Here is a 9,616-nt window from a genome sequence, read left to right on the forward strand (position 1 = left end):
CCACAGCCATGGGGGCCACAGCCATGGGGGCCACAGTCATGGGGGCCACAGCCATGGAGGCCACAGCCATGGGGGGCCAAAGCCATGGTGTTGGGGCCATCCTATAAGGAAAAGAAGGTGCGTCCTAGGGTGAAGCTCTTGAAGCAAAAGGTCAAGGTAAAAGCAGGGAACATGAAAAGAGATCATTTCAGAAAGCCCTAAATGACCACAGGCATGGTTATGTTTGCAGGACCTGTGTGGCCAAACCTCAAGCCCCGGGGATGGTGCTAGAAACCGTGAGGTAGTGCGTCATTGTAGGACGACGAGGCACAGGGTGCCCTGTGCGTCTTCATCTGATGACGTGAAAGCTTAGCACCGCCTTCCCTCAAATGGCCTTGTCAACTTGCATGGAGATTTCTCTCCTACATTTAGCTGAGGCTGAAGAAGGGATCTGAGTCTGTTAGGCAGGGTCAGCTCCACCGCCCGTACCCAATTCTCAGGCTACATAGACGAGACCACAAAGTGACCAGCTTCTTGGGAAAGGGCAGAGGGTCTCTATGACCTTTACTGAAGTTGGACATCACATAATCTTTGGGATGAGCCCTCGGGCTCCATGCTTCTGGGCCTGGGCAGTTGCCCTTCTGGTCAGAAAGACATCTGCATTCAGGGGCTTCTGGAGGAAGCATTCCTCGTCCAGAGGCCCTTCCTGGTGTGCATTCAGCCTTCTTCTAATGGCAAAATGCAAACAGCAACAGAGCCCATTTACTCAGTAAAATAAACACGTCACAAACTGCGTCATTAAGACATGGCTCTGCTTGGGGATGTGCAGAGTGGCTTACACCCCGAGTCTTATAAACAGTACTCCAAGATTCATTCATCTGACAGAAAACGGATGGGCACTTACTTCTGAGCCAGGCCCTCTTCTGGGCACGGGGGGTCTGGTGGTGACCAAGATGAAGGGTGAGATGGAGCCTATCTTCACAGGCCCAGGTGTGGCTCATCCATCCTGTACCCATGTGGTCCCAAGTCCACTGCCTGCTACGACTTCTACGTCCGTCTGCCCAGCGCCATCTTGCTGTCTCTTCACTTCACTGTCCTGCAAGGTGCTGATTTCTAGTGATTTGGAGTCTGTAGGCTTCACCATGAAAAGGTTCTGAACTCATCCGCTGTTTTGCTCCAGTTCAGCAGGAGACCTGAGTGCCCGCCTTTGCTATTTTCCTCTCTACTTCTACTTTCACAGGTCTTGCCACCCCTTAAGGGGCAGGTGGCACCATACATCCCACGGGAAGCCTTTCCTGCCCACTCCTGCCCCTTAGGTCCTCTGTTCTGAGCCACGGAGCTCTTGGGGAGCTACCGAGATGCCATACTGGGACACCTGCTGTGGAAGTTTGGTGTCGCGTGCTGGTTGCGTTTTGCCACCTCTGGTCTGATTTTACTAGCTTGCCAGTTCATCGTCCAGCACAAACATGTCTGAAGTGAGCCTTTTACTTGCTAATTAATAAGCTTTCAATAATTGAGTTACATAGAGATTCCTCCCTATGTATAGTCACTTAACCTAGTCTGAGTTCTCATCTTATCTGTTATGGCTTGTGTCTAGTTGTCCCCTCAAAGCCTCATGCAATCATGGGGTGGGGACTTCTAGGGTTTGAGACTAACTCATGATCCACTGAGATTATGGGTCTTAGTATTGCTGGGATTATGTGTCTTAGTACTGCTGGGATTATGGGTGTGTGTATCTTCCCCAGCCTGGGGCGATAGCCTGAATGCAACTTAAAGGAGAGAGACTTCCTCTCTCTGTTGCTGTTGTTGGCCTGTTGCCATTGTAGTTGTTCCACGCCATGAACTGGATACTCTCTTCCCTGTGCCCCTCTGCCTTGGAGCCAGCCAACTATGGACTGAAACCTCCAGCAACTGTGAGCTAAATAAACCTTTCTTTCCTTCATTTTTGTTATCAGGTATTTGTTCCAGCAACAAGAAAAGAGTAACTAAGACACTATCTCAAATGATGTGGTATTGTAGAAGAGAAAAAAATTGAAACCACAATGTTTGCCCTTAAGGAACTCATGTCTTCCAGAAATGAGCCAGGAAACGTAAAGAAACAACTGGATAATTGTAAAATTTATAAAAACCTCCTGTTGTAATTCTTGGTCTTGGTTACTCAAAGTTGCTTATGGAGGACTGTGCGCCTTCAGGAATGTGTGTGGAGTGTGAACATGTGTGGAGTGTGCAGCACATGTGTGTGGAATGTTATGTGTGTGGAGTGTGGAGCATGTGTGTGTGGAGTGTTGTGTGTGGAATGTGCAGCGTGTGTGTGTGTGTGTGTGTGTGTGTGGAGTGTGATGTGTGTGGAGTGTATGGAGTGAATTATGTTCAGCCCCTAAAGAGGGAAGGTGGCTTTAACCCACACTGGATGTTTTCTGCATTTTGTGCATGTGGTCTGCATAACAAAAGGTGGGGTGATTGGACAACTGCTGGCCTCATCCAGAGGTCCTGAGTTAGAGAAAAAGCTGCCCAGATTGACCTCCACACTAATTCCTGAACTACCATAGTCCCGAGTAGGAAGCTGTTGCCATATGTCCCCTTCTTCATGAAATTTCTGGGGAAAGCAATTCTGCTTTTGATCCTGAATTCCTTTAAAGTCTGGGATATGGAAAAGTAGCCCTGGAAGAGATAAGGAAACTACGACCAGGAGAGACAGGAAAGTGAGGTCCCTCAGGTAGTGCGGCTCGGTGTCCCCCTGGAAACCCACTAAGTGCCCCTCAAAACTCCCCGACTTTCTTGAAACTCACCTGCGAGCTCTCCGGTGGCGTTCTGACACTCTTCTACCTCGGGGCTTTCTGGACAGGCCAACAGGGGGCACGTTTCCTTCCTGCCGGTTGTTTGGTGTGCAAACTTCTGTGTGTGTGTGTGTGTGTGTGTGTGTGTGTGTTCTTGGAGCCTGCTTGGGGTGTGAACTTGTGCGTGTCTGTCTGTGTGTGTGTGTGCGTGCATGTGTGCACTCTTATGTGTCCCCTGCTTGCTCCCAGTGAGGTTTCTTTCCACCCTGGACTGTGAGCGCAGCCGAGAGGGTGAACTTGCTCTTGAGCACAGCAGTGACAACCTGACCTGTGACGTGCACGAGGAAACACCTACCAGCGTCAAGGCGGCTGACTTAGACGCTGTGCGTGGGCTGTGTTGGTCTCTAGAAATGGAGCCAAAGATGCGCTGGGATCCCGGATGTGGTGGCCTAGCCGTCCTGATGTCTCCAGCAGCTGTGATCCGTGCCTTTGGGGCTGAGGGCTGAATGGAGCTGTGGCTGTGGCCAAAATGAATGGGAAAGACAGAAATAATCGGGCTTGGGGGTCAGCAAGACGGCAGGTGCCGGAGTCCCCTCCGCCTGCCAGTCTGCTTGTGGCCCGGAAAGAAAGGGCCATCTAAGGAGGGAGGGCTGCGCTAGCCATGCCTCCCTGCCCTGTGCTTCTAGCGCTGCTCACCAGGCTGGCGCACGGCAGGCGGCATGGTCTCCTCGGAGGAGAAGCTCTCCTGGGCGCCCTGGCAGCTGGGCTGCGCATGTGTCTTTCTGTGGGCAGCCGGAGCTCTGAGGCAGAGGCCCGCACAGTGGGCCCATCTGCTCGGCCGGGCTGCACAAGGTCTGCTCGGGGAAGGAAGGAGTGGGAGACTAGGTTCAGTGGGCAGAGAAGCGTGGAGAGCCCTTGCTGGGAAACTTTCTTCTCTCTGCGTGACTTTCCTAGGAGCGCCCTCCAGGGAGGATTTCCATTCTTTGACTTTAAATGTTGCCATGGCACCTGGGTTAGCACAAAGGTAATAGGAAAGAAGGGACAGCATGTGGCTCTGCATGAAAATACTAACACTGGAGGGAAAAAAGGGCTGGGGAATCACACTGGGTAAATGAGAAACAAGCAAAATAGGTTAAAGTAGAAGAACACACGTAATCACTGGTTAGCGTAAAGACTCACATAGGCAAACCCACACACCTTTCACACTGCACTGTGCGCCACAAATTTCTCTACTCAAACCAGAATTCTAAAGGGTCTGTTGTTCCAGCGCATTGTTAGCCTAAGTTGACTTAACCAATCCTTCATTTCAGGACTTTACGATAAATAATTCATTTTAACTAAAAAGTGCGCAGGCCATTGCCCTTATGGTATGGTTTGGGGTTTTGCCTGGGAAACAATAGAATACAGGACACATTTTATAAATTGTTTTATAAGGAGTCACTCAAAGAATTATATACAAGAAAGTGCAGGAAATCTGTCCACACAGTAATGACCAAAGAATCCAGCTAAGGGGCCTGGATCCTAATACCCTGCATGAGTCGAGCTGAAAACCTAGAGCTCATAACTGATAGGTTTTATCAGCAGCAGATGGTGGCGGCAGCAGCGCAGCAGAGAAGTAGAAATAGGGGGAGGGAAATCCTTTGTTATTTCTGAAGACACAGAGAGGATGGAGGGCAGGGCGTTGAGGGATCCTCTGACTGAGATGGAGGATGAGACTTGGTGAACTTTTGCTTGGGATGGAGTTTGAAGGGCAGGTTTAGTGACACACAAAGGGCTGATTGGAGGCCCCTTGTGTGGGTAGGAAAGGTAAAAGGAAGTTCTATCCAGGGTTGGAGTGGGAAGGAGGAGGAAGTGGCCATGGGAAGATAAGCTGTCATTTTGGGGGTTCAGCCATGTTGGATCAAGGCCATGATAATTTAGCAGTCTGTACTCTGGCTGTAACCTATCAATAACAATGCCTCCAAGCCCAACTGGAGGCCTAGAGCCCGTGACAACGTCTTGCACAGGCCCACCTCACAGATTTGTGCTGGGAAGCCCCAAAAGTCAGTGGTGGAAGCTTGAAAGTCTATGCCAGCAGGATGAAGGATCTGTGCCAGCAGGCTGAGGGATCTGCGCTGGAGCCAGAGAGCAACACTCAAGGTAAGGACCAGAGCTCACCCCAAAATTACCACAGCCATCCTCAGTGACAGTGAGGTCCTGAGCTCCCCAGTGATGAGGAAAGCTGAATGCCCATCAGGAAGGCCAACGTCTCAAGCTTCTCCAAGAGGCTGAGCAGTGAACAATCTTTCTCTCTGGAGCAGGAAGCGATGCTCAAAGCGAGGACCAATTTCCCTACAGTGAATCACAGCCGTCCTCAGTAATATTGAGGTCCCAAGCTCCTCCTCCAACAAGAACAGCCAAGTTCATCAGGAAAGCCAGCGTGACGAGGTCCTCCAGCAGAATAGCCCAAGAGAACCAGCAGCTCCTGCAGCTTCTCCAAACAGCTTCCCCAACAGTCTCTCTACAGCTTCCCCAGTTCTGCCTCTTATGCTGCTGGCAACCATCCTATGGTGGATCTTCCACACCCAGCACCATGCTGGCTCGGCTCAGCTGGGTGTAACAAGCTGCCCACCAGTTGGCAGTCCACCACACCTCAGTTATTAGGGGATGACATCTAGGCCTTGGGCTGTCCTGGCTACAGGTGGTGTGTGTTAGCCTAGGGGCCTTGGACCACACCCAGCAGCCTAACAGTACGATTTCTGATCAGCTTTGGACCAGGTGGCATCCACTGTATCTCCTGGTGAGCTAGAGATCAAGGATATCACCTTGGGAGGCTGAAGGCTAATGGTCACTCACTTGGAAAAGCAATCATGGGTGTGTATTCAAGCTCCAGTAAGTGCCAGACCCACAGGAATCGAGTGGCCTTCCCTGGTTGGCCTCCAGCTGACACAGGGATCCTTCAAAAGCTGACAGGTAAAAGCAACTTTAAAAAGCTGTCACATGACTAAATTGCTGAGGAGTATTTCAAATGCGCTGTGCTCTCAGAAGAACAGAGCCAGGCCAGAGAGATGGCTCAGCGGTTTAAAGCGCCTGCTTAGGCAAGCTTAGGCAAAGCGCAGGGAGCATTGTTCGATCCCTGGTGCCACAGGCCATGCCAGCCCTGTCTCCTAGGTGTACTGAGCCAGCCACAAAAAAAAAAGAACAGAGCCACAGAAAGGAAAGTCCCACCAGTGCGAGATTTTCCTTCATATAGTAATGCCTATTTGAAAACTTGCTAATGTTTCTTTCCCAGGCTCTGCTCTGTCTCTTACTGTCTGAGTTGTTTTTGCTCTGTGCTTATCTAGGGCTTCTAGCTCCTCCTTCCTTATTTGAGTCTTTCAGTTTCATTTTTTGATATTTTTTTCTATCTCCATTTTTTTCTCTTAAGATCTAACTTTGCCTTTACTCTGATTGAAAAAAAAAAATTTAGAACTAAATTTTAATTTCCAAAAAACATTTTTTAATTTTCTATTTTAGGTGAGTTAAGTTGGTGACCTAAATTTCCATTATTTCACAAGGGTTTCAATTATGATTATTTATCATATGACACATGTGACTGCTTTTTTTTTTTAGATTTTTTTTTTTTTGGTGTTTTTGAGACAGAATCTCCCTGTGCAGTTCAGGCTAGCCTTGAGCTCACTTTGTAGCCCAGGCTAGTCTCAAACTCAGAAGGATCTTCCTGTCCCAGCTCCCAAGAGCTGGGATTACAAGTATAACACCACCACATCTGACTCTTGACTACATTTTTGCCCTTTAGGAGCTACATTAAAACAAAACAAATAAGCAAATAAAAATAACAATAGGAGGACTGAGCACCTGCCTAGGCAAGCGCAGAGGCCGGGGTTCAATCCACATGCTGTGCCAGCCTTGACCCTGGGTGAGCTGAGCCAGGGACCAAGTCCTAGCACTGGGGAGGCTGAAAACAGGAGGATCACTATGAGTCAGAGCTGCAACAAACAACCCCAACAAACAAACAAGCAAACAAAAACTCCACTCAACAACAACAACAAAAACCACACAAAACCCCCCCAACAGACTTTCTAAGCAAAGCTAGAAAGCATCTATTTCACATTCAGATCTCTTGGATTGCTGTTTTCAGTTAAGAGAAACTGCTTTTAAGAGACCCACTTGGTGAGATCCTATCTCACAGTCAACTGATTAGTGACCTCGATTAGACGGATAACATCCTTTGTTCCATGTGAAATGACCTCATCCCACAAGCATCCCCAGGATACACGGGGAGCCTCTGGGGATCTGCCTATCACAGAACAGGCTGGATGTGGAAGGTCCCTGAGATGAGAGTGCCCAGGCTGGCCAAGTCTCACCAGGGGCTTCCGAGTATGGTCCAGAAACCTCTAGGAGTCCCTGAGAGAGTCTGAGAGGTCAAAGCTACCTTCATCCTGAAAACACAGCTCTCTTCTTTCACTCGCAGTGTCTTCTGCGTGTACTGCGAAGCTGTCCAGTGGCTCCAGGATGGGTGGCGTCAGCACAGGTCAACCTTCAGCCCCCCTAGCACACCCACCACTCTGCTGTATGGATTCAAACAACTTAGGGTGAAAGCACTTGGGAAAAAGAAGCTTGTATCTTTTGGGGGGGAGGGCTTTTAATCTTTTAAGATTTTAGTGTTTTTTTTTATTCTAAAGAGAATGATAAAAAATAATAAAAATGACACAAAATTTCAAAACAGGGTAATAGGAACTGAACAACGGTTATCATGTTGCATACTGTTTATCTTCTAGAAACAAAGGCCTTATCTTGCTCACAACTACAAGGTCTTTGTTTCTAGTCATTATTCTCTGGACACAGCATAACTACCACTCACGTAGCCTTTGCAGTGTATCAAGTACTACAAGCGAGCTACAGATGGCTTAAAGTAGCCGAGAACATCTGGAAACACAGCTGCATTTTGTGTAAGGGTTCTGAGCATCCATTCTCGTTCTCTTTGGGGTCCACAGAATAAGTCCCCTAGGAATACAATGAGATAAAATAGATGTATACAGAGGTATAAAAAAATCCACTGTTTTCCATTGAAGACATGAAAGAGCTTTGCAAAAATGTAAAGCAACATCTATATTTGTTTCTTATTTTGAAAAGCATGGTTGCGCTTCATAAATGTATTTTTTTTGTTAACAGGTAGCAAATTTATTATCATCATTGAAGATTATTCTTTTTTCCATAATTTTATTGAGATACAAATAGCAATGAGACAGTTTCAAACCAAATTGGTAGGACAGTTTCAATTATTAACACATTGCATACATTCTTCCTAGTGGTTAATTGCTGTACAAGATGCGGACTTGATATCCTATTTACAAACACCATTAGAACAAATCACTCTATTCATTAAGAGAATGTAACTATATATCTATCCTAACCACTTTGAATACACAGATACAAAATGGACATTCATCTGTATCCCCTCTTTTTGTTAAGTTCCATCATTTAAATATTATAGGTATGTAAACTCAGCAAAATATTCTAAAAGAGTTCAGTAGTCCATAATAGTATTGGGTCTTCTGCTTCACTGGCAATGTCAGAAATTGTTGACCTGAGTCCCCTACAGCTCAACGTAACACCATGGCTTTAATTCTTATACTTCGTTTTTATACTTTTCTGCTGGATGGTTAAGACCAAGGTAAAGCAAGAACTATGCAACAAGAGTTGTAGCTTTTGGGTCTGAGAAGGTCAGTGAAATCCCCTCAGGATTTATCCTGAGATAATGTATCTCAGATTGTAGAATCTTTGTCAGTGTCAGCCATGTGGATGAGTCACAGCCATTGCTTGGCCAATATGCTCTCTGTGAAAGCCTGAGAGAATGTTTTCTCTCCATGTGACTCTCCTTAGGCACACTCTACATCATCGATCACTTTCCTCTTTGGCCCCATAATCTCCTTGATCAGAAAATTTGGGACACTACCAAGTTACGCATCATTGAAGATTAAATGAACAGTTAAGTAAATGCACTGCAAATTGCTTGTAACTTCCAAATTAATATTGATAAATACAAGCATTGAAATAGTAACTTAAACATACAAAAGCTCAGAGTTTTAATAAATTAAGGGGTCCTGAGACTACCAAGTGTGAGCACTGCTAATTTCTCTCTCTCCATCTGTCTCTCTGTCTCTGTCTCTGTCTCTCTCTCTCTGTCTCCATCTTTCTCTCTCTCTGTCTCTGTCTCTTCCTCTTTATCTGTCTCTGTCTGTCTGTCTGTCTGTCTCTCTTTGTCTCTGTCTGTCTCTCTCTATCTCTGTCTCTCTGTCTATCTCTGTATGTCTCTTTCTGTTTCTGTCTTTCTCTGTCTCTCTCTCTTGCTCTCTGTCCCCCTCCCCCATCTTGAGACATGATCTCGCTATGCAGTTCAGGGTGGCCTTGAGCTCACTTTGTAGCCCAGGCTGGTCTTCAATCAGTAATCCTGCCTCAGCCTTCTGAGTGCTGGGATTACAGGTGTGCACCATCACACTTGGCCCAGTGCTGTTAATTTCAAGCAAAATAAATCTTTTGAACAAAACCTACTAGGAGAAAATGTATTTTATTATGTTGTTTAATTTGAATAGCTAGGCTTTTTATTTTCACTGTTGATATTATAGGGGAATAAAAGTCCACTAACTAACTTTCCAGATGAGAAACTTGGTAAAGACTTCCTCGTGTGAAGGGGCAGCAAGTGAAATGTCAAGAGTAGGCGCCGCTCTTCCTGGAAACTGCAGCCCCGATCCCCAAGAGACAGCTGGGCCTGGGCTTGGGCCTGGTCAAGCTGCAAGTGCTTCTGCTCTGTGGCCCTGGAAACCAGCAAAGAACATTCCTTTCTCAAGCACAGGAGATCCTTAGCCAAGCCTCAGGCTCAT

Source organism: Octodon degus, unplaced genomic scaffold (assembly GCF_000260255.1).
Source record: "Octodon degus isolate 3935 unplaced genomic scaffold, OctDeg1.0 scaffold00005, whole genome shotgun sequence".
Lineage (NCBI taxonomy): Eukaryota > Metazoa > Chordata > Mammalia > Rodentia > Octodontidae > Octodon > Octodon degus.